A 20,878-nucleotide genomic window follows, 5' to 3' on the forward strand; every position below is an offset into this window, starting at 1 on the left:
GAGCGGATCTCAGCTTTGAAATTTCGTGTCAGTACTCCTTTAAGCGGGTGCATTAGCCCTTCTCACGCCTGATTCCTGGCCAATCCCCCACGTGGGTATGTGCCATGTCAGCGGCCAGGCAGCGCGCGCCCATCTCCCACCGTTGCTAAGGAAGACGAGGAGCGCGCGCACCCGCAGCTGTTGCTATGCGGACTACGGCGGCGGACGATTCAGGCTCGCTTAAGAAGTGTATTCGCACTTAATAGATTTTCATTTGACATTTTTCAACACAAAACTCAACCGGAGAACCAATAGCGAGTCAACAAAGACTCAACTGGAACTCTACAGGCTTTCCTCAATAGACTTTCAATTAATACGTCACAACAGGTACTCAACAGGATTGGGAGTCAACAGAAAGTCGATTCCAAGTCAACAGTCATGTTCAATATAGTCAAAAGAGTTTCAATTAAATTACAGCTTTGAGTTTCAATTAGAACGTGGCGGCCAAATTCCAACGAGAACTCAACATATAATTTCTATGCAAAGTCAATTGACTGTCAATGCAATATATTGAGTAAGGTCATTTGACTTTCAATTAAATCTCATTAACCATTTTTGTGAGGGGGAATCTCACAATGGCCCACAAAATTTAAGTGAGAGGCCACCCTTTTTGCAAGCAATCATTTCTGTGCTGTTTCGTGGTTGCAACATTTCATCTTCTCTTCCCCAATTTCACAGGAACTTCTACATTGGATTCAACAGCGTCAACAGGCGGAGGTAAAAGGCTTTTACTTTACAGCCGCTCTATTCATACGGCGATTGCCATAAGTGAACGAAGCTCATTATACTAAGCTATTGTCTTCCTCTGGCGTGAATCGTACACACCTTTTAACGCTGGACCAGCCTACTTCATGCTGACACCTACATAAAAAAATGTCTTTGACGACCATGCTCATTGTTTGGTTCCCAATCGAGCTCTGGACCTATGTGAGTACTTTGTCTATGGACAAGGTTGCTTTTTGCCATGCTAACCCAGAAGCGTACTGTCCCAAATGTTCGAAAAATATTTCTCTAAAGGCGACTTCTTTCCTACTCATTCCTACTTATCCCTACTCGTGTGGGAGGCTAACCAACGCGTTTTCAGGCTCTGCTTAGCTTAGTGCTTTATTTACTTCAGAAACAAAAATTCGGAATTTATTGCGATGCACTGCAATGCCTTAATCGGGACATTCAAAGCTACCAGTAACATGGCATGGGGCAAAACTAATATAGTGCATGCCATAGCAAAGATTAAAATATTGGTATTCTGGAAACTGAATATTTTCCACTGCCTCCTTTACCCGGAAGGCAGCAAGACCACATAAGGCACAACATGTGTGTTCTGCTTCACGCATTTGGATGTTCCGACAGATACTTTATTGCAGAAACGAGAAGTGACAAATCACTCGCCAGAAGTGCTGTTGCCATACTCGATACAAAAAACAAAACCATAGGTCGCCCCCTCAGGCAGCAGGAAGCAAGAGGCACCATCCATACAGAAACTCTGAAAACGCTGCGTCCAATGTTATGACGTGTTGTTTTTATGGCGAACCACTAGGGTCATGCGGCTTCCCCTGCAACTTTGCGGGAAATTTGCGCAAACCGGCTGTGCTCCAGCTGGCACGTTTTAACCTAGTCCTTGATACAGCGATTCCGAACGAAGTGCTACGAAACTGGAATCAGAACGATGGCGAGTCCCTAGCACGGCACATGAATGTGCACTGTGAACGTGGGAAAAAGGCCTTTCGCAGTGCACATTGCGCCATTCGCAGTGCACATTGCCCCATTCGCAATGCAAAGGTTGCACCGAAGAATGGGCACGACCTTTATATGGATATCTTGCCGTGTTTTATGAGATATTGCAAAAGTACCATCTGATAGAGACGAAAGAATTTGTGTATTATTATCTTTGCTTAGCAGACCAGATGATTTTTATCACTTGGTACGCACATAATTGTGTTCAGGCATTTCTGGGTTTTACCGTTTGCAATGTACGAGTTCTTGCGGATGTAGTAGCCACTAAAAGACGCATTTTCTGTTTCCTTGTAATATCTACGTGTAATTCAGGGGTGCCCCCTAGACCACTGTTTACGCTTTATCTCCAAGGAAATTTTTTTCTAGACTTCTTGGCGCAGATGTGATTTTGTCACGGCCGTTGTTACGCTTTATCTCCAAGGAAATTTTTTTCTAGACTTCTTGGCGCAGATGTGATTTTGTCACGGCCGTTGTGGAGATTCGCCGACCTCCAAAACTGCATTAGTGCACATGACATAACTATTCCTCAGCTCGACTTAATGGCATCCACGTGGAGAACACAGGACTGGGAGTAAGACCATGTTTTTTTTGTTATCTGTTTGCTGCTACCAATTTCTGTGTGGCGGGGGAAGGAACCGTTATTTTCGGATTTATCTGAACATGCTGTGCTGGCAACGAATTGCATATGGGTGCTGTCAATGACTTCACGTCTATTTTCGAACGCCGATAATGGCCTTTACTAAGGGTGCTTTTCGTGTAGGCAAACTTCGATCGGCATCGCCAAGCAAGATAACGGCGGCTTCGGAAATGTAGAAGTCAACACTATTAACCCCAGCATGCTTCTGGTGGGTAACGTTCGCCACCAAGGCCAACCCTGCTGCCCAGGATAGCTACCGTACACCCCTAACATAGCACCATATTTGCCACCTACTCCCAGCTTCAAAATCTTGCCCTGGAATGTTTCAAGTATTACCAACATTGAAACATAATTTTTTACGATTCCAACCAAAGTTTTCAGCACAATTATTGCTGCGATTTGCCATCGAGAAGGTCGAAATTGATGACGTTTTAAGGGGAATCGTTTTATCCGCCTACAAACAGTGGGATATTCACTCACTTAGAAGTTTGGAGACCAAAAGACTAGTCTGACGGTGCCCCACTGGCCTAAACCGGACCACAGTCAAATAAAAAAAGGGCACCCCATTCCCTTTCAACACATAGTTATTTTTTGCCACCCAAACATTACACAAACAAACAAGACAAGTTGACATCAAGACAGGTTCAGAATAAACATTTGGTTCACATTTTTATACATCAAAATTCAAGATAAACAACATTTATTCACACTTGTATACATCAAAACTACAGACCATTCAAATGTAACCACTCCAGTTCAGATAATAATTTGACGCTGCAAAGCACACAAAAGCAAAATATTTGTATACATTTAGTCACTGAGGCAAAATATACTTGTATAGAGCAGCAATTACACAGTTTTCTCTCGGGCGATAACTGAAGCCTCATATTATGAAATGCAGGCTTGCCATATTACTCATCATACGAGCTTTACCCGCATACGTCATTTACAGTGTCATCAATAATTATTGCTCCCTTTTATAACAATAATTCCCCCTTGCAAACGCAAATCAACTCACATTCCTAGGTTTAGTCCGTTACCCGAGTACTCTAGGCAACAGCAGACAACAAATGAACAGGGGGTGTGGATACAGCTCTCTTTCAATAGTGTTGTGTATCGTAAACACCCATACAAAATTCTCTGTTCCCATAAAAATGTGTGCGCCTGCCTTTCCTATCCATGTGCAAACAGGAAACATAAGAAAATTCTTTAGGTAGCCAATCCTCCGTAGGCTTTTCAAGCAAGAATACCTTTTCAAGAAGGAGGCTTTTCAAGAAAGAGTACTCTTCAAACAATCATATTGTAGCCATGACTGCCTGAAAGGTATTCTTACCATTTCAAGCCTGACATAAGGAGGTTATGACCGCGAAATAAATCCCCTAAATGGGCATAAAGTGGTCTTCGAAAACTATGGCTTAGTTCCCCCAATTAGCATACTTCGGAGCTAGGCGTGCTCCCGAAGTCCAACATAGGTGGAATTTTCACATAATTCTGTTTCCTAAAGCAAGGCTGCAGTCTCTGGCACACACAATTCCAGTGAGGTCGGCGTTGCTGGAAGTATCGCTCCAGCTGCAAATGTGCTTCTGTCATTGTGAAAGGGCTAACGACAAAACCACGGAGACCAATGCCGTCAAAATGGAGGCGAGGCTGGTGCAGTCAGTCCACTTCCGCTAGCAGATTGACCGAAGAAAATGTCGAGTACCTTGTTCACTGGCCCGAAGTCAGCTGTTTTGCACTCCGCTGTGTCTTTACGGCTTCTTCTGATGCACGTGGAAATATCGGCTTTGATGGCACTGCGGTGATCGTAATGCAAATTACGAAACTTGCGCCTTTAAGTTGTCTTTAATGGCGTAGAACATTAAAGAGAGCACCATTTGAATGTTCCCTGTGTTTCAACTCGAAGCATGTTCTGCCTATCCGTATCTGTCTCGAAGCCTTCCCTTTCTTGTCACCTATCATAATTGTACGAAATGGAGAGACGAGCTAGTTTGTGAACATTCATGAGAAAGGCTTAAGCGCAAACAGACACTGGGACGAGAAAGGGAAACGACACCAGCCCTTACTATCAACTGAAAGATTTATTACAGTTGAAAACACATATATACCAAAACAAGACCTGACAATCAAGCACGTGTGACCATCGCACATGCGTATTGTGGTACATTAGTACAATCGCCCCATTTTCTTGTCCTCTTTTTTTCCCCTTGTCTTCTACCCCTTCTTAAGAAGTTTCACCTCTTTATCTAGAATACTCGGCGACGGGTGACTTATACAGTCAGAACCCATAATCCGGATATGAAAGGCTTCAGCAATTTCTCTGGTATTGTGGTCTCTGTGCTTAAAAACAACTTGCGTGTATGTGAAGCATGGAAATCGCAGTCTGACCAGTGAGCGCCAGGTGTGTGTAGGGCCTTTCTTTCAAGAAGGAATGGTGCCCCCTCAAGCGTATATTAACACAGCGGCCGGTATGGCCGACGTACACCTGGCCACAGGACATTGGAACGCAGTACACAACATTGGTCATACACCGAACAAATTGGAGTCTATGTTTTATCAAACTGCCACGTCGGGGAATATTGTCTCCGGAATCGGACCTGTTGCTCACAATGCTGCATAATCTGCCTAGCTTGTTCCTGGCCAAGAAAACCACCTAAAACCAGAATCCCTCATTCGTCTTGTTAAGGCGATGCTACAGGGCATGTACATCGGGGATGACCACCACTTGTTTACTCTGGCTGGTATCTGTTATGTGATGTGCGAACCCTGTCAACTGCTCTATAATACCCTGACAGATCGCCTAGAGCACGGAGAGGGGATAGCCAGCGTTCTCCAGCCGAACTATTCGCGCATTGAAGCTCTATTGCCCTAAATGATAACAGAACTTGTTAACTGCTGATTTGAGGCACGTGTGGGCTATCCCGTTCGTAGAAAAGAAGTGAAGTTCAAGTTTCAAGTCAGTGAAAGTGTTGACGCGGTTGCCATGCGCGGCACTGCCGTTACAAGGGAGGCTTCATTAAACTCGGTCTCTTGTGTTTTGGTAGCTCAAGGCGGCCGTCTACCCGAGTCAGTTAAGGAAGGCCATTTTGTTGTCCTTGAGCAGACCACGTTCGCAGAAAGGGCAGTGGCAGCGGTACGGAAGAATTCCGAAGAGATACTTGCCAGTGGGTTATTAGCCGGGCACCAGGCCCTGGACATGTCTACTTCCTAGAATCTGGATGGCCTAGCCACGGCTATTACGAAGGAGAAGGAACAGAAGTTGAAGCTGTTTTGTGCAGCAAAATCCCACAAGCCGGGGTTACCCTTCCGTTCTATCGTTTCAGAGCGAGGGTCATGGCAGGTGGCTGTTTCTGGTTTCTTACAGAAGCATTTAGAATCTTTGACCATCATTGATTGGTTTTCTGCGGGGAATCCTGTGGCGGTGGTGGAGTATCTGTCTTCTGTTGATTGCTTGAACGTGTCGGGAATTAGCGTGGACGTTGAGGACCTGTTTTACTTCCTGCCTCATGATGTGCTGAACCGACGTACTAGAGATTGCATAACAAACGACAATGATGAGCTGGGCTTTGCGAATCGTAGGGGAATCCCCGTGGCGGCGGTTTTGGAGCTGCTCAGTTTCTACTTCAGTGTACTGGCGCCTTAATTTCTCGACTCCAGAAATTGCCGGCCATTCGCCATGTTTTTCTTTGCTCTAGCACGATGTAAGCAAAGAGTGACGTGCTGCACCTATAGCTATGACGACATGCACTGTTTTTCACGATTCGCGCATAAAGATCGCAATCAAGGTTCCCGATATCGCGCAAGGAAGATATAAAAACTCTTGGCGTGTACTATAAAAATTAACACGGTAGGTGAGGCTGACAAGAAAAAAATTGGCCGCGTATCTGCTCCTTTTGTTGCAAATGTCGCCAAAAGACGATAGTCTTTGTAGACATTTGCCAAGAAAATGCCCCCTTTTGCTTTCCCGCTCACCTCTCATGCCGTTCTGGTACAGTCGCGCTCATACCAAGGTAAACACACTAAAGGTTAGCGCAAGGCGATTTGAATTTACCGCGTTCCACTGCTACAGGCCGGGTTCCTGGATGCCAGCGCTGCAGTACGGCGGAGACGCGCGTGAATCGAGATGGCCGACTACAAGGTTTAGAGACTCGCGTGGCCGTGCTCCACGTGCGTTCCAAGCAGAGCGTGGACCCTAGCTGGTGGAACCTTTCGTTTCTGCTGCCGCGTGATTTTTCATATGCCGCCAGGAGGCCGCGGTTTTCTGCTATAGATGTAGAATATCCTTTGCTATCGAAAAACCAAGAATGCATGAATTTTTTTATAAGGGAGCACTGTAAATACCCCTTGTGTACTAATTTCCTGTCTTATATTTGCGTAATGTCTTGTACTTGTTCAGCAAAGTTGAGAAGTATGAACACATTAACCAGGCTTAGCCGTTTACGTTTGGTTGCGAGTATATAAGAATTTTGCGCAATATCAAGTTTACTTTGGCCGGCCGGCTGAATCGAGTCACGGAGAGACAGACATACAGACAGACCAAATTTTCTCGGTTTAAGTAGCCCAAGAAAGACTCTCGTCTTTAAAACGTATTTCTGCAGGTCAAAATTGGCGTCAACACCAGCAGGCGATCGAGTAACGTTGATTCGAAAGTGAGCGAAAGCCGGATGGAGAGCTAAAGAACATTACACAATTTTTACCGTATCTATTTAGTTCTTTGAATCGCTTTTAGTAACATAGTTGGGCTCTCTGCTTAAATGCAAGCTTTGTTGCGTTATCACCTTCCCATGCCGCCACACCATCGCCTGCTGCTCTGTTACAAGTTTACGTCGTGATCACAGAAATAGTCGGCGGCGATCATCGCTTGTGTGACACATAAGAGCAGCAAAGCGCTACGCCTGATAACCGCGGAGCTCACCGATGTCACCGATTCAACCCATTCGACAAGATCCATTTCAATCAGCGCTGTAATAAACAAGAGTCACTTTTCGTTGTTATTTTTCTCTTGAGTTCGATCATGTGATCCAGCAGCTTACTTGGAAGGGTGTGGACAAATGCCATGCGTTGGGTTCTCTGTCGTGGAAAGGCAAGTACCGCCCTTTTATTTTGGCGTTACGGCAAACAAATAATTTTTATTTTATTCCCAAACATAAAAGCCAACAACGGAACGTTATTTGTATGCTCAGTGAGTGCTGACTCGGAAACAGTCGACACTATTATTTCTTAATAGACAACATGCTTTAAACCGCGCGTCATGCGAAACTGCGCCTGCTGCACATTGCAGGACATTTCGCGTATCGGAAAGCGGGGGCAAGTTTTTGTCCTATTTTGCTTTTATTTTGCAACAAAAACAGCCGCCATTTTCAAGCTGTTACGTAACATTGAGTCACTTTTACGCAGACTGAAGTTGACATTGTGGGGCGTAATCGTTCGCGCCAACTGTTTAAATTACGTCACACCTTCTCAGCCAATCACAGAGAGGGTGTGTATTACAAGAAGTATTGTTGTTGAATACCAAAGACAACCTTACGTTGTCATGTCTGGTGCATTTGGTCTAGTTTTTCACTGCCGGCCAAGAATTAGGCGCTTTCAGTAAAGAGAAATAAGGCAAACTTTAGAACTGGCGCCCGTAAACGTCATGAAACGTCAAAATGACAGCACACACAACCTCTTTGTAAACCGGAAGCACGTGACCAAAATTGAAAGCCAATCAGAAAAGACTTCTGGAAAATTGCCAGAATTCACGGCAAGTTGTTCCGTCGAGAATAGGGCCCCTGGTGTGGGGTTTGATGATAAGTGTTGGAACTTTCGCATTACATGTCCTGCCCACGTCCATTTCTTCTTCTTAATTTCTACTAATATGTCTTTAACACCAGTTTGCTCCCTGACCCACTCCGCTCTCTTCCTGTCCCTTAATGTTACACCTATCATTTTCCGCTCCATTGCCCGCTGAGTTGTTCTCAATTTAAGTTGAACCCTCTTAGTGAGCCTCCAAGTTTCTGCCCCGTAGGTGAGTACCGGTAAGATGCAGCTGTCATACACTTTCTTCTTCAGCGACAATGGTAGAGTGCTATTCATTATCTGAGAATGTCTGCCATATGCACCCCACCCCATTCTGATCCTTCTAATTATCTCTGCCTCATGGTTTGGATCTGGGGTCACAACTTGGCCTAAGTAGATATATTCGCTTACCACTTCCACTGCCTCGCCACCTATTTCAAATTGCTGTGCTGTCCCGAGGTTATTGATCATTACTTTAGTTTTCTGCATATTAATTTTCAGTCCCACGGTTCTACTCTGTTCGCCCAGTGCGGAAAGCACGCTTTGCAATTCGTCCCCTGAGTTACTTAGCAAGGCAACGTCATCAGCAAATCTGAGGTTACTGAGGTATTCTCCATTAACCCTTACACCCACCTGTTCCCAATCCAACGTTCTGAATACTTCCTGTAAACATGCTGTGAATAGCATTGGAGAGATTGTGTCTCCTTGTCTGACACCCTTTCTTATAGGTATTTTACTGCTCTCCCTATGGAGGATGATCGTAGCTGTAGACCCATTGTAGATATCCTCTAGTATTGTTACATAATGCTCGTCTACCCCCTGGTTCCGTAATGCCTGAATGACTGCTAGGGTTTCGACCGAGTCAAATGCTTTCTCATAATCTATGAAGGCTATATATAGGGGTTCAGTATACTCAGCGCACTTCTCTATCACCTGATTGATCGTGTGAATATGGTCCATTGTTGAATAACCTTTACGGAACCCTGCTTGTTCTTTAGGTTGACTGAAATCTAAGGTTGCAGAAATTCGGTTAGCGATTACCTTGGTAAATACCTTGTAGACGACTGACAGTAAGCTGATCGGCCGGTAATTTTTCAAGTTCTTCATGTCGCCTTTCTTATGAATTAGGATGATGTTCGCGTTCTTCCAAGATTCCGGTACCATTGCGGTCATTAGGCATTGCGTATACAGGTTTGCCAGTTTTTCAAGGACAATTTCTCCGCCATCCTTCGAGAGGTCTGCTGTTATCTGATCCTCACCAGGTGCTTTGCCCCCTTTCATTTCTTTCAAGGCCTTCCTTACTTCTTAGGTAGTTACTGGTGGGATGTCTATCTCCTGTGAACTACTGTCTCGTTCGGCATTATCCTGTATGTCCTGGCTACTGTACAGATCCCTGCGAAGGCAAGATAACCGCTGGTCATTAAGGGTAACAGAATGGATCCCTAGAGAAGGCAAGCGTTGCAGGGGGCGGCAGAAAGTTAGATGGGCAGATGAGATAAAGAAGTTTGCGGGGATAAATTGGTCACAGTTGGCACAGGACCGAGGCAATTGGAGAATAATGGGAGAGGCCTTTGCCCTGCAGTGGGCGTAGATAGGCTGGTGGTGATGGTGATGATGGTGGTTGGAACTTTCATGGAAGACGAAGGAGCTCGAACCCAGCTCAACAGGCACTCAGACGAAGAAGACGAAGACGACCAAGCGAGGCGACGAGATGGCTGCTTTGAGAACGGTTCCCTGTACATAATGTAAATATATTGGCTTTTCCTAGACGACGGCCTCCTGCTTTGCCTCCCTGTACGTTCTCCACATGGTGCCGAAACCCAGGACGTCAGGCGACACGACGAGGTCAGCCGTGCAGCGGAATTCAATTTTTCGACCGCCATCCTCACCCCGAAGCTCGAAGAAGGCGCCGAGACAGCGGAACCGGCTCCGCATTTCCCCCAACAGCCTCCCGAATTCAATAGAAAGCCTTTTGCCGAGATAACGCCTACTATAGAGCACAACAAAGATGTCGAGGCCGCAATTTCGTTAGCAAGGCTCCAGCACAGTGCCGACTGGCTTGCTGCAATCACCGAGAAGCTGGATGCCGTTGCATGCGGAACCAGTGTCGATGGCCAACCCGACGACGCTATAGATTTGGTCAGAGAAGCATGCAGAATTTTTTGTTACCTAGAAAAAGGCTTTATGGACGAGAAGCCCTTGCCCCTCAGGAGCGACCTCTCGCCAAAGAGGACAGAAGGCAACACCTGCCGCATTATGAATGGAGTCCTACAAGCGAGGGTGACGAGCCTGAGGAGGGAACCGAAACCTGCAGGAAGCCAACGGCTTCGATGACATGGAGGGGCATTTCGGTAATCGCTCATGAACCACAAGAACCATCAAGCATACTTGCATCACCAGCCACAACCATGACATGTTCATGTTTTAATGACCACTCGGCTGTGACAAGACCCCAGACAACGGTACCTCCCTCGCGCAGAAACGAAGACGCCGTAATACTGGATACACCACACCAGCCACCGAATGATACCCAGAATAAAATGAAATCATCGCAATCCCCGTCCACCACATCCCTGCCCGAAGCGAACATTGTGGACGACGAACCGGCTGCCGAAGGCATTACCGGCGAAGCCTACGCGCCTGAAGGGAGACCATCCTGCGGATACAAAGTATGCAGGTGCAGACTGTATCTAGGAGGATTTTCTGAAGACGGAAGAAGTAAATCCAGATGCTGGTGTGCTACCGCCAAAAGTGCAAGGAACTACACAGGACAACGACGAGTCATCACTGAGACCGAAGCGCGACCATGTTCTGGATGTGTGTCTGCGACAGGAGTACGTTGACGGAGCGAGACTTACGACCGAGATATTAGTGCAGGGGTTACTACCACATGATATCAGTGCTACAAGGAACGAACTGTTCCAACGCGCTGCCCATAAAGAGTCGGATTCCTCGATAACCATACACCTTTATGTCCACTTCGCCCCTGCTGCAGACTACGCATCCCATGTTCCAGGAAATACGCCAGATGACAATGCTATCGTCGGCATGATCGCATGTACGACGAAGCAAGCCACCACACGTGTTCACAAAGTGAAGAAACCTGGACAGCGTGGTCCTGAGAAGATTCACACAGAGCAAGATATCAACGTTCACGATTTCAAGCGGGCATCGGGTGCAAATGCAAGATGTCAAGAAAACTACATCCTGAGTCTTTGCCCATTCGGAACTTCAAAGGCGGATACGACTGCGATCAGACACCTGAAACAGGTATCAAAAGAAAACATAGGAAAAAAGTAAGAAAAAAGGCAAAGTCACGAAGAAAGAGTTGGCCGAAGATAAGAAAAAAAACGTACCTGAGACACCGGCTGGGCATGAATGTACAAAACACCATTGCAAGGACTCGGACAGTACCTTCATCGATTTGACTTATCCCGCATACACGAACGCTTGTGGGGCGGGAAGATGTTGGAACTTGCATGGAAGACGAAGAAGCTCGCAGCCAGCTAAGCAGGCACTAAGACGAAGAAGACGAAGACTACGTAGCCAGGCTAGGAGATGGCTTTTTTGAGAACGGTTCCCTGTACACAATGGAAGTATATTGGCTTTTCCTAGACAACGGCTTCCTCCCTTGCTCCCTGGACGTCTTTGGAGCTGCTCATCTTTTACATGCAGAGTACTGGTGTGGGGTTTCAAAATAAGGTACACGTACAAATGTCGGGTGTGTGCATTGCGTCTAAGGTTTCTCCAGTCCTGAGCAACATTTTTGTGGCCGAGGTTGACTGTGATGTGCAGCTTGCTTTACAGTGTGTTGCCGCTAAGGTTTTCCGTTATGTGGACGATTTTTTGGTCCTCAGCTGCAACGTACAACTTGAGACCTTCGAGTGTGCTCTTCTTGATGCCTTGAAGGCGAAAGGTAAAGGTTTGAAGTTCACGGCTGAGGTTCCTGCTGACTGCCCTTTCCAATTTCTTGACCTCGAGCTCCGTTTCTCGCGGCGTCATACATGCTGGATGTACGCGCCCCGTTGTAGCAAGCCGCTCTTGAACTTCACTTCTTTTCATTTAAGTACGGGATAGCCCACACGTGCCTCAAATGCCCACTCAACAAGTCCTGTTATCATATGGCGCAAAAAAGTTTCAATACGCGAATACTTCGTCTGGAGAACGCTGGCTTTCCCCTCTCCATGCTCCAGGCGATCTGTCAGCGTCTTGTGAAGCAGTTCAAAGGTTTCTCACATCACATAACAGATACCGACCAGAGTAAAAAAGTGGCGGTCATACCCTATTTAGATGCGCTGTCGCATCGCCTTAAGAACTCGACTGACAGACTCGGCGTTTAGGTGGTTTTACCGGCCAGGAACAAGCTAGGCAGATTATGCAGCATGGTCAGCAAGAGGCTCGATTCCGAGACAATATTCCCCGACGTGGCTGTTTGATAAAAGAGTCTCCAATTTGTTCCGTGTATGACCAATGTTGTGTACTGCATTCCAATGTCCGGGGGCCGGGTGTACATCGGCCGTACAGGCCGCTGTCTCAATGTACGTTTGAGGGAGCACCATTCCTCCTTAAAAGGAAGGCCCTACACACACCTGGCGCTGCACTGTTCAGACTACGGTTGTTAGCCATGCTTCACAGACACGCAAGTTGTTTTTAAGCACAGAGACCGTGCTACCAGAAAAAGTTCTGAAGTCTTCCATATCCGGGTTAGGGCTTGTGATTGTTTAAATCACCTGTCGCTGAGTATTCTAGATAAAGGAGTGCAACTTCTTAAGCACAGGGGGTAGAAGACGAGAGAAAGAAAAAGAGGAGAAGGAAATGGGGTGGTTGTGCTCATGTACTGCTATACGCATGTGCGACGGTCTTGGTGTGGTGTGTTAGGTGTGTTAGGTCTTGGTGTGGTATAAACGTGTATTCAGTTTTAATAAACCTTTCAGTCGATAGTAAGCGCTGGTGTCGTTTCCCCTTTTCGCCCGTGTCTGTTTGCGCTTACGCTTCACTCATGTAACACAGCTGTGCTGAAATTCTACTTCTTGATAGGCCCTGTTCGTTTTTTTCTCGCTGCCTGAACTGACACACACGTACGCTGGCACTCTCACCTCTGTGCCTAATGCAGGTGCCAAAGCCTCGTTGAAATACTGGCTCTCAGACTCTCCGGCAAATTACTCCGATCTAAAGAATAGTTTGCATTTAGGGACCATAGCCGGAGATGCAAGATGTAACTTTCTTTGTACTTACAAGTGCCCGTGGTACGAAACGCCATCTGGAGCGCGTGCGTCATATTCGCTTCAGCTTCCCCAGAAGCGTTTACACAGATGAAGGTCGCTATTGCCGCTTTCAAATATTGGTCTGGTGAAAGGTTAGGAGGTTGTATTGAACTCGTTGGAAAGTACCTTATAGTTTGCTAGTAGGGGGCAACGTCTTTCTCAGGCGGAGATTGTCGCCAGTTTTAAAATACGCTTTCCAGTATTTCAATCATTTATTATTATTTTGAATTAGTTTGCCTTTCCAGCTAAGGCGATTTCTACTTTTTGTCTTGTTTTAACTAATAGTTTCGTACTTTTGGTGGCCACATATCTGGTTCACTACATACACCCTACACGTGTACAAGAACCCCTCTTGATACGTTACACTTCGTTATGGGGTAAGTTCACTGTAGAACTTTGAAGAAATTCTTCTCCACGTGTGAAGGCCACTTCAACTATTGTAGCCATGTTTTTAAATCTATTTCTACGTGGTTGTATTCATCATATGAACTGAACGAAATGTTGCAGGCAGGCGCTTGCCTTTCAGAATTCTTTATGGAGTAATCAGACTGCGTGGGAAAGGCTTCTTTGAACAATGGTTTCCCACACCTGCTAAACACAACGTGCGAAACTCACTGTGAGCACGTGGTGTTCGCCCATGAACGTTGCTAATGAAGCTTGCCTTGCCCGGTATCATGTACTTCTTGTTATTCTGGAGCCTATGGAGCACCCCGGCCGTAAAACAGAACACTATCGGCAGAATTGGTTTCTTTCCCAAGGGTGGAAGGCCCTTTTAAATATTAACGCCTCCTGTTTCGTGCACTCTCTAAGCATGTGTTTTCCGGAGTGAAGCTAGCCAAAACCGAGGTGGAAAGGTAACTGAAGCCAAACAATTCTCTCACAGTCCTTGCGATAGGTTGGGGCCGGGGCCTCAAAAGAGAACAATGTAAGCTTTTATGTGTCCAGTTAGCTCTCTAAGGAATTAACCAGACTGTTAGGACCATAGCAGTATGTAGTCCATGTGAACGCAAAATAGGTCCTGTATATTTATTTCATTACTTTTCACAGTGCAATTTAAGCTAGAAGATCGCGCCGTCTGGCCAAAAGTTTTGAATCGTTATTCATGCAAGACCAGTAGCCTGCTTGTTGTTGAAACACCCCGCCTCCATAAGGAAGCCCCACCGAAAAGAAGCGCTCTTCAAGCAGTTTTTCCGAGACGCGAAACGCGGAAGAGCTATCAAAGTTTGTACGCCTCAGAATGTTCCTTGCGCTTTTGAGCTGCAATTCTTGCGCCTCGGTGTGTGGTCAGTGCGGCAAATGCTTGATTTGACGAGCCGCTGCCACCGATCAACACACTCACAGCCGAATCCGGACTTCCTGCTTTCCACGTGCTTCGGCGGAGACCCATGCAGTGCCTAGCAGTGGTTTCATCGCTTTACATAATGTTTTTATTCGGCTAACGTCAAAGCGTGCGAGTCTTCGCTGCCGCGTGGGTGCATTTTCCACGTTTCCAATTCCTCCAACAGCCTTTAAGTAGACGCCGCCTTTTGCATTGAATATGCCATTCACTGCCTTCATATTAAAACACCACACTATTTCTCTGCCATGTTGTTCATCATTCTCAACCGGCTCCCAAGGGCGCTGCCTCACCGGCAATTGAATAGATGACCATTCTGTAGAAGGAGCGTAGTCTAAATCTGGCATACACGAATCTCGGCGCTCTGCACGACGTACGGTGCTGCCTCGCGGACGATTATAAGGAATGCGCAAGCTACTCCATGTACTGTGTTTTCACGCCATTTTTGGCACCAACATTACGTTACGTGCGTAAACATGAAGCAGCAGCAGTACACAAGTAAGTTCTGCCACAAGTGAGCTTTTCTCATGCACGCGTCAAACATTTCTCGGCGGCCTGCGGAAAATTTCACTTGCACTGAATTTGAAAATGTTTTCAGTTACGATGGATTTGGTTCACAGTATCTGAGATGTCTTATGAAGGCTAAAAATCTGGCACCGGAATGAAGATCATACCCCTTTTGAGGTTGTGTCTAGGACCCAATTTATTTCCATTAACGCTAATCCTCGTCCCTAAGTCGAATAGAATGATGACTGTTGCTTTCTGTGATCGCGGCCTCAAATATATTTACATGGCAGTTTTAGGACACACATAATAAAGTCTAGCAATAATACTTAACGTCTGTGCGATCTTGGATCCTGCTACAAAATGAAAGTCTCGCACAACCGGATTTATTCCTTAAATGGCTGTTTTCAAACAAGCAAGGTTCGGCCAATCCAGTAATCAGGGGGTAGTTGATAGTCCTGCATGAAACTGCGGTAGAAGAGCTCACATTGCATCTGACGGAAAGCTCCACTGACTGCAATAATCGTGTCCATATTAATGAGATTCAGCTGGCAAGTACATGGAGTGGAAATGTTCTGTGACATTGCTTCCGAACAACGGTGCTGACATTGTGTTCAAGAACGCTCGGTTATCTTTTGTTGTATGCGTCGCCTGGAACTATATTTCCGCTTCCTCTCCTTGTGCATCTCTGTCAAGAGCAGCGCACTTTACAACCGCGCCTTGTCGTCGTAGCTCGCTCGCTGTACCCAAGTAAAGCCACACGGCGTTCCGTAGCATTGGCTGTCGTCGCGGTGGAACACAGAGGCTTCGAGAGCTAAGCGGGTTATTATAGTCATAATCGTTTAAAACTCGTGAACCGGGGCCGCTTGTCAAGCATCTCCCCGTTGTTTAGCGCGAGAAGAAAACCGTAGGTACCCTTCAGGCAGAATATACGTAAATTAACCGGCGGCGCCCACCTTCATTTAATTAGAGACGCTCGCTGGGTTTCTTCGTACAACAGTAAGCGCAAAAAAGGGACATTTCTACGACGGCACTTTGGGGAGGAAAAGCAAAAACAAACACAACAGAACTCCTGCTGGTGCAGTTTCAGGCAGGGGGCGCGCAAGCACTGCGAAGGCGGGAAATTAGAATTTTGGTTGGGTGGTAGCACTGAGAGGCTGACGGCGATACAGGTCCTTATGGCGAATCACTGTTTCCCAAAGCTTTCACATTGAGTGGAACGGCTTTGGTTTTTTATCATTACTTAAGCCCGGAGGAGAATGTAACAGACCCTCGGTATTCATTTGTTACTTTTGAAAGAAAATGAATTGTCGATTGTCCTAACTTCATCAATCAGTTGCACAACTGGAAGGGCTGAAAACGCGTGGTAGTTGTTTGCTTACAATGGTTTTATAAACTAGTACGCTACCCGCAAGGGTCCACTGCAGTGTGTTTTGTTATATGACTGCTGAAGTAAGTTTAGAGGATAATTGTTTACGAAAAAAAGCGTAATATGAGGTTCACAAAGTCGTGCGGTCACACAGTCATTGTGGTGAAAAACCAAGTAACAATTGGCCAAGCAAAGAAGGTTTCCCTTTTCAGCGAAAGGAAGAACACGGTGGCTAAGATCCACGTACAGTTTTAAATTAACTTCGAGTCTATTTTCGTTCGTAATAGGAAAGCACTGTAACAGAAAGGAGTGCCTGTCTGAAACAGTAACTAAAAGGAAGTTCTTGAAATAACTATTTCGCCACCCGCCGCTCACAAGAAAAAATGCCCGTGACAAGAGGATAACAAAACAAAAAAAGGTATCTTACTCCAAGCTTTCTTGTGTCAAGTTGTGTAACCAGGCGAAGTAAGGTATTCTAATGTCCATTTCATTAAGGCAGCTGGTAAACTTGCCCCAGCTGAAGCAGGTCGCTGGCAGTCTCGTATCTGCGCCAAGGAGACAAGAAAGAAATTTCGGTTGAAGATGGGCGGACCCGTGTAGACATAAAAACACAACACAAAATGTGGTCTTTAGTGCCTACTTTTTACTATGAAGCACGTGCATTGCTAGCGCATAAAATTAGAAGCGACTGAACACCACTTTGTACCTAAGAAGTGATGAAACTATCGAGTCTACTAAGATAATATATCATAATACATATTCTTTTATCCATTTGAGATGGCACTTGTAGGATATATAATAAGACACTAAACGTTATGGCTATAAGAATGAACCTTGTGCCACTTGAAGCCAAACGCTATTTACAAAACTGAAATGCTGGGCACGTTGAACTTGAAACTAAGGAAATAATATGCCTTAGTGCCATAAATATTTTGTTGATTCAATCCGTCGGGATACTAACTCTTGTACCACCAGTGCCCGAGAACAGTTATACTGCCTTTTTGACAAATAAAGATAAGTGCAGCCGTTGGCACGTTGCCTCTTCAGTAATATTGCAGAGAATAACGTTAAACCGTGCCCATTCAAAAGAATGTGTTGCATGCCGATGGGCCGCCCACACGGATGTCAGAGTGGCGTTATTCATTCATACAATGGTGCATTCAAGCCACTTCGGGCACCAGCCGCAATAAATCGTCGCGTTTGCCAAACTACTGCACGCGTCACTCTTGAATAGATATTTTCTACCAAATCCCCTGCCAGGCTGCCTGACCTCGAGGTAACGTGTTTGGTTCATCTAGTTGTCGGTGGTTTGAACCCTCGTGCAACTGTTTTTTTACGTTTGTTTTCTTTTTTCTGGAGGGGGAGGAGGTGCGACTCCCTTTCTTCAGTTAGTTCAATGCAGTATCGGGACGGACCAACTGGGTGGCGGACTAACCGTTCGTCCTCCCGTATTTAGTCCCGAAATGGTGCAGAGATTGTGACATAGTCACTTCCTACTCCCCCAGAAGACGACCTTTTCGCCCCTTTTGCCTAAGAGTGCACCTGCTACTTGACGTACAGTGAACAATTTTTCCAACGGGTGCTGGTTCATGGTGTTGAACACGTAAACGTGACGTTAGCACTAACGTACTAAGCGTAAAAGTTCCATGTTAAACCTAAGGTGCTGCGGCTGTCAGCTTTACGGTGTGCCCAGCAACGTCCTTCTCTTCGCACGTCGAGATATAGGTAACGGCGGTCGACGCCCACCTTAGAACATGGAATTAGAGGTGGATACGTCACACGGTCGCATGTCATCCACCTGCTGCACATTAACCGCTAAAGGAGGGGGCCTAACGAAGCTGTGGCCAAGCGTAGCATGGAAGCGCTTTAATTTTTCAAAGCTTCATCCACGATCATCGTCTTCGTCAGTGAAAGGTGCCTGTTTTACAGGGCATTTTCACGTACAAACATCAATAATGCGAGGCGGAACGTTTCGCTTAAACACACTTTTTATCATTTGTCCGTTTGATTAAAAGCAGTCAATTTAAACAGCCTGAAAGCAGAAAATACCAAACGCCAGTTCTGGCGGCCGAAATGACTACAGCAGTCCCTCGTATTCGTCTCTCGATGTGAATGGCGGCGCTACAACAGCAACCACAGAAACCATTGAACTACTCAGCCTTCCCTCTTAAACACTCCATTTTCCACAGTTCGTACTGCCCATGTTGGTCGCGGCAGCGCACCTTTGACATCGAAATGCCGACGGAAATGGTTTCGAATTTTGCAGCTGTCCATGAAATCTTTAAAAAAATGGGAAGCTGTGTGTTGAGAACTGGCGTTCTATACAAACTTATGAATCCCTCTTTAATGAATGCATCAGAGAAAAATACGACACGTAATCTATCAGGAACGTGGTTAATAAATACCCACTCCCTGCAATGGCATTGTGCAAGGAATCTTACCTTTGAAAAGGGATGCATCATTCTGGCACAGCGCGTCAGACGTCTTCTGAAGGGCGGTTTCCAAGGCGAGTAGAGGTGCTCTACTTTTTTGGGGGCATTCATCAAGAGAACGATTCCGGGTGCATGTATAGAAGAAACGCCTGCAAAAAGTTCACATTTTAAATATAGACTTACGCAGTGTTTACCGAAAGAAGCGTGACGACATCACTTTAGTCAAGAGTAGTGATGTTGGCGCCCACTACTGGTGAATAGTTTACTCATAGTATCTTGGCATAACTCTTTTTCAAAACTCCATGTAGGATTCAATAAAAAAAGTTATCCTACCTCCTACCCCCCTCCCATTATCCTACCCAACTCTCATGGACCCCCCGTGTCCGAGTGACTGCCGGCACAAACAGGTATGGCCCGCCCCAAACAGAAATGGTCCCCCGAATTTCTTTCGATTACAAAATAATTGATAAGAGGGTACACTTCCAACTTCATGCTCCCCATTTGTCGGCGTGTATTTCATCTCAAGTAGCACCAAAGGGTCTTAGTGTGGGGTGCACAAACTCCATGACATTTAACGATCACGAGAAAAAAATTTGGGAGGAAACGCTATCTGACGCCTCTCTCCGACTTACTAATATAGTGGTTGAGCACAGCAGACGCCGGGCTATGGAGATTAAGGGTGAGGAGCGCCTGCAGTGCCGTCAGGCTGAGCTTCCTCAATCAGAAATAGAGGCATTGAACACATATGAGGTTCAAGAAAAAAACGATATGTCTCCGAGGAAACAGAAAAAGCTACAATGGGATAACGTGGACATCGCCCAACTCAGTCACTTGTGGGCCCCACGCGCCCAGGCAGCTGCTTGCGTTGAGCGTGCACCCGTCGCTGAAAAGGGCAAAACACAACCAGCATGGCTAATCTATCACCCATCGCTGAAAAGGTAAAAACAAAACCGACTAACGTGGTCAATCTCTTCCCTCTGGATGAAAAGGTCAGAACACGACCAACCAACGTGGTTAACCCCTCCTGCAAAACGCTTTCAGGGCCTTAAATAACCCTACTTTCTAAAGGTGTAACGTTTTGTCCAACCTCTGGTAAATTCGATGAATTTCAACTGTACAAGGACCTTGATGTGTTTTCCCGAAATTTGCGCTTAAGGGAGTACTTTCATGAACACGATATGGGGGGGGGGGGAGGCAAAACAGCGTGACCATGTTAACGGACAAATCTTGGACACCAAACGAACGAAGGGATTAGCATTTGATTTTTTACAAATCCGCGGTACAAAAAGACATAGTTAAAGAGTATTCTAAACACCGGCCCTTCCGCGATAACCTGTGTAGCGAGGAGCAAAGAGCCCTCGAGGCCCTGCGAAATATTAGAGAAATCGTGATCAAGCCGGCGGACAAGGCTGGTGCAATAATGGTCCTGGACAAAGCTGTCTACATTCTGGAACGGTTCCGCCAGGTGAGTGAAGCTAACCTTTACAAAGAAGTCCTTACTGATCCTAAACCGGAAATTCAAAACGAAATCAAGGAAACACTGGCGTTACTGTTCACACGCAAATAGATACCTCCTGCTATGATGAGAGCCATGTCGCCCAAATACGCAGTAGCCGGGTGTTTTTACCTGCTCCCCAAAATACACAAGGCGAACCATCCTGGCCGCCCCATAGCATCAGGCAACGACACTGCAACGGAAGAAATTTTCAACTTTATTAACTACCTCATTTGCAACATTCCAGCAACCTTTCCTTCCTACAATAACGATACCGATCACTTTCTTCGCGA

At 46.0% G+C, this 20,878-nt stretch overlaps 1 long non-coding RNA gene across 1 annotated transcript in view; it reads right to left on the reverse strand.

Moving 5' to 3' along the window:
* Positions 1–3,865: 3,865 nt before the first annotated feature.
* The window catches only part of LOC144169008 (uncharacterized), a 50,203-nt gene continuing 33,190 nt past the window's right edge, over positions 3,866–20,878 (reverse strand). Inside the window, exons 3-5 of the long non-coding RNA XR_013322333.1 lie at positions 19,100–19,239; positions 17,086–17,203; positions 3,866–4,203 (exon numbers count right to left, since the gene is read on the reverse strand). This is a non-coding gene — a long non-coding RNA (uncharacterized LOC144169008). The remainder of the gene's footprint in view (positions 4,204–17,085; positions 17,204–19,099; positions 19,240–20,878) is intronic.

Source organism: Haemaphysalis longicornis, unplaced genomic scaffold, assembly GCF_048455015.1.
Source record: "Haemaphysalis longicornis isolate Haplotype H1 unplaced genomic scaffold, Haemaphysalis longicornis Haplotype H1 scaffold_2, whole genome shotgun sequence".
Classification (NCBI taxonomy): domain Eukaryota; kingdom Metazoa; phylum Arthropoda; class Arachnida; order Ixodida; family Ixodidae; genus Haemaphysalis; species Haemaphysalis longicornis.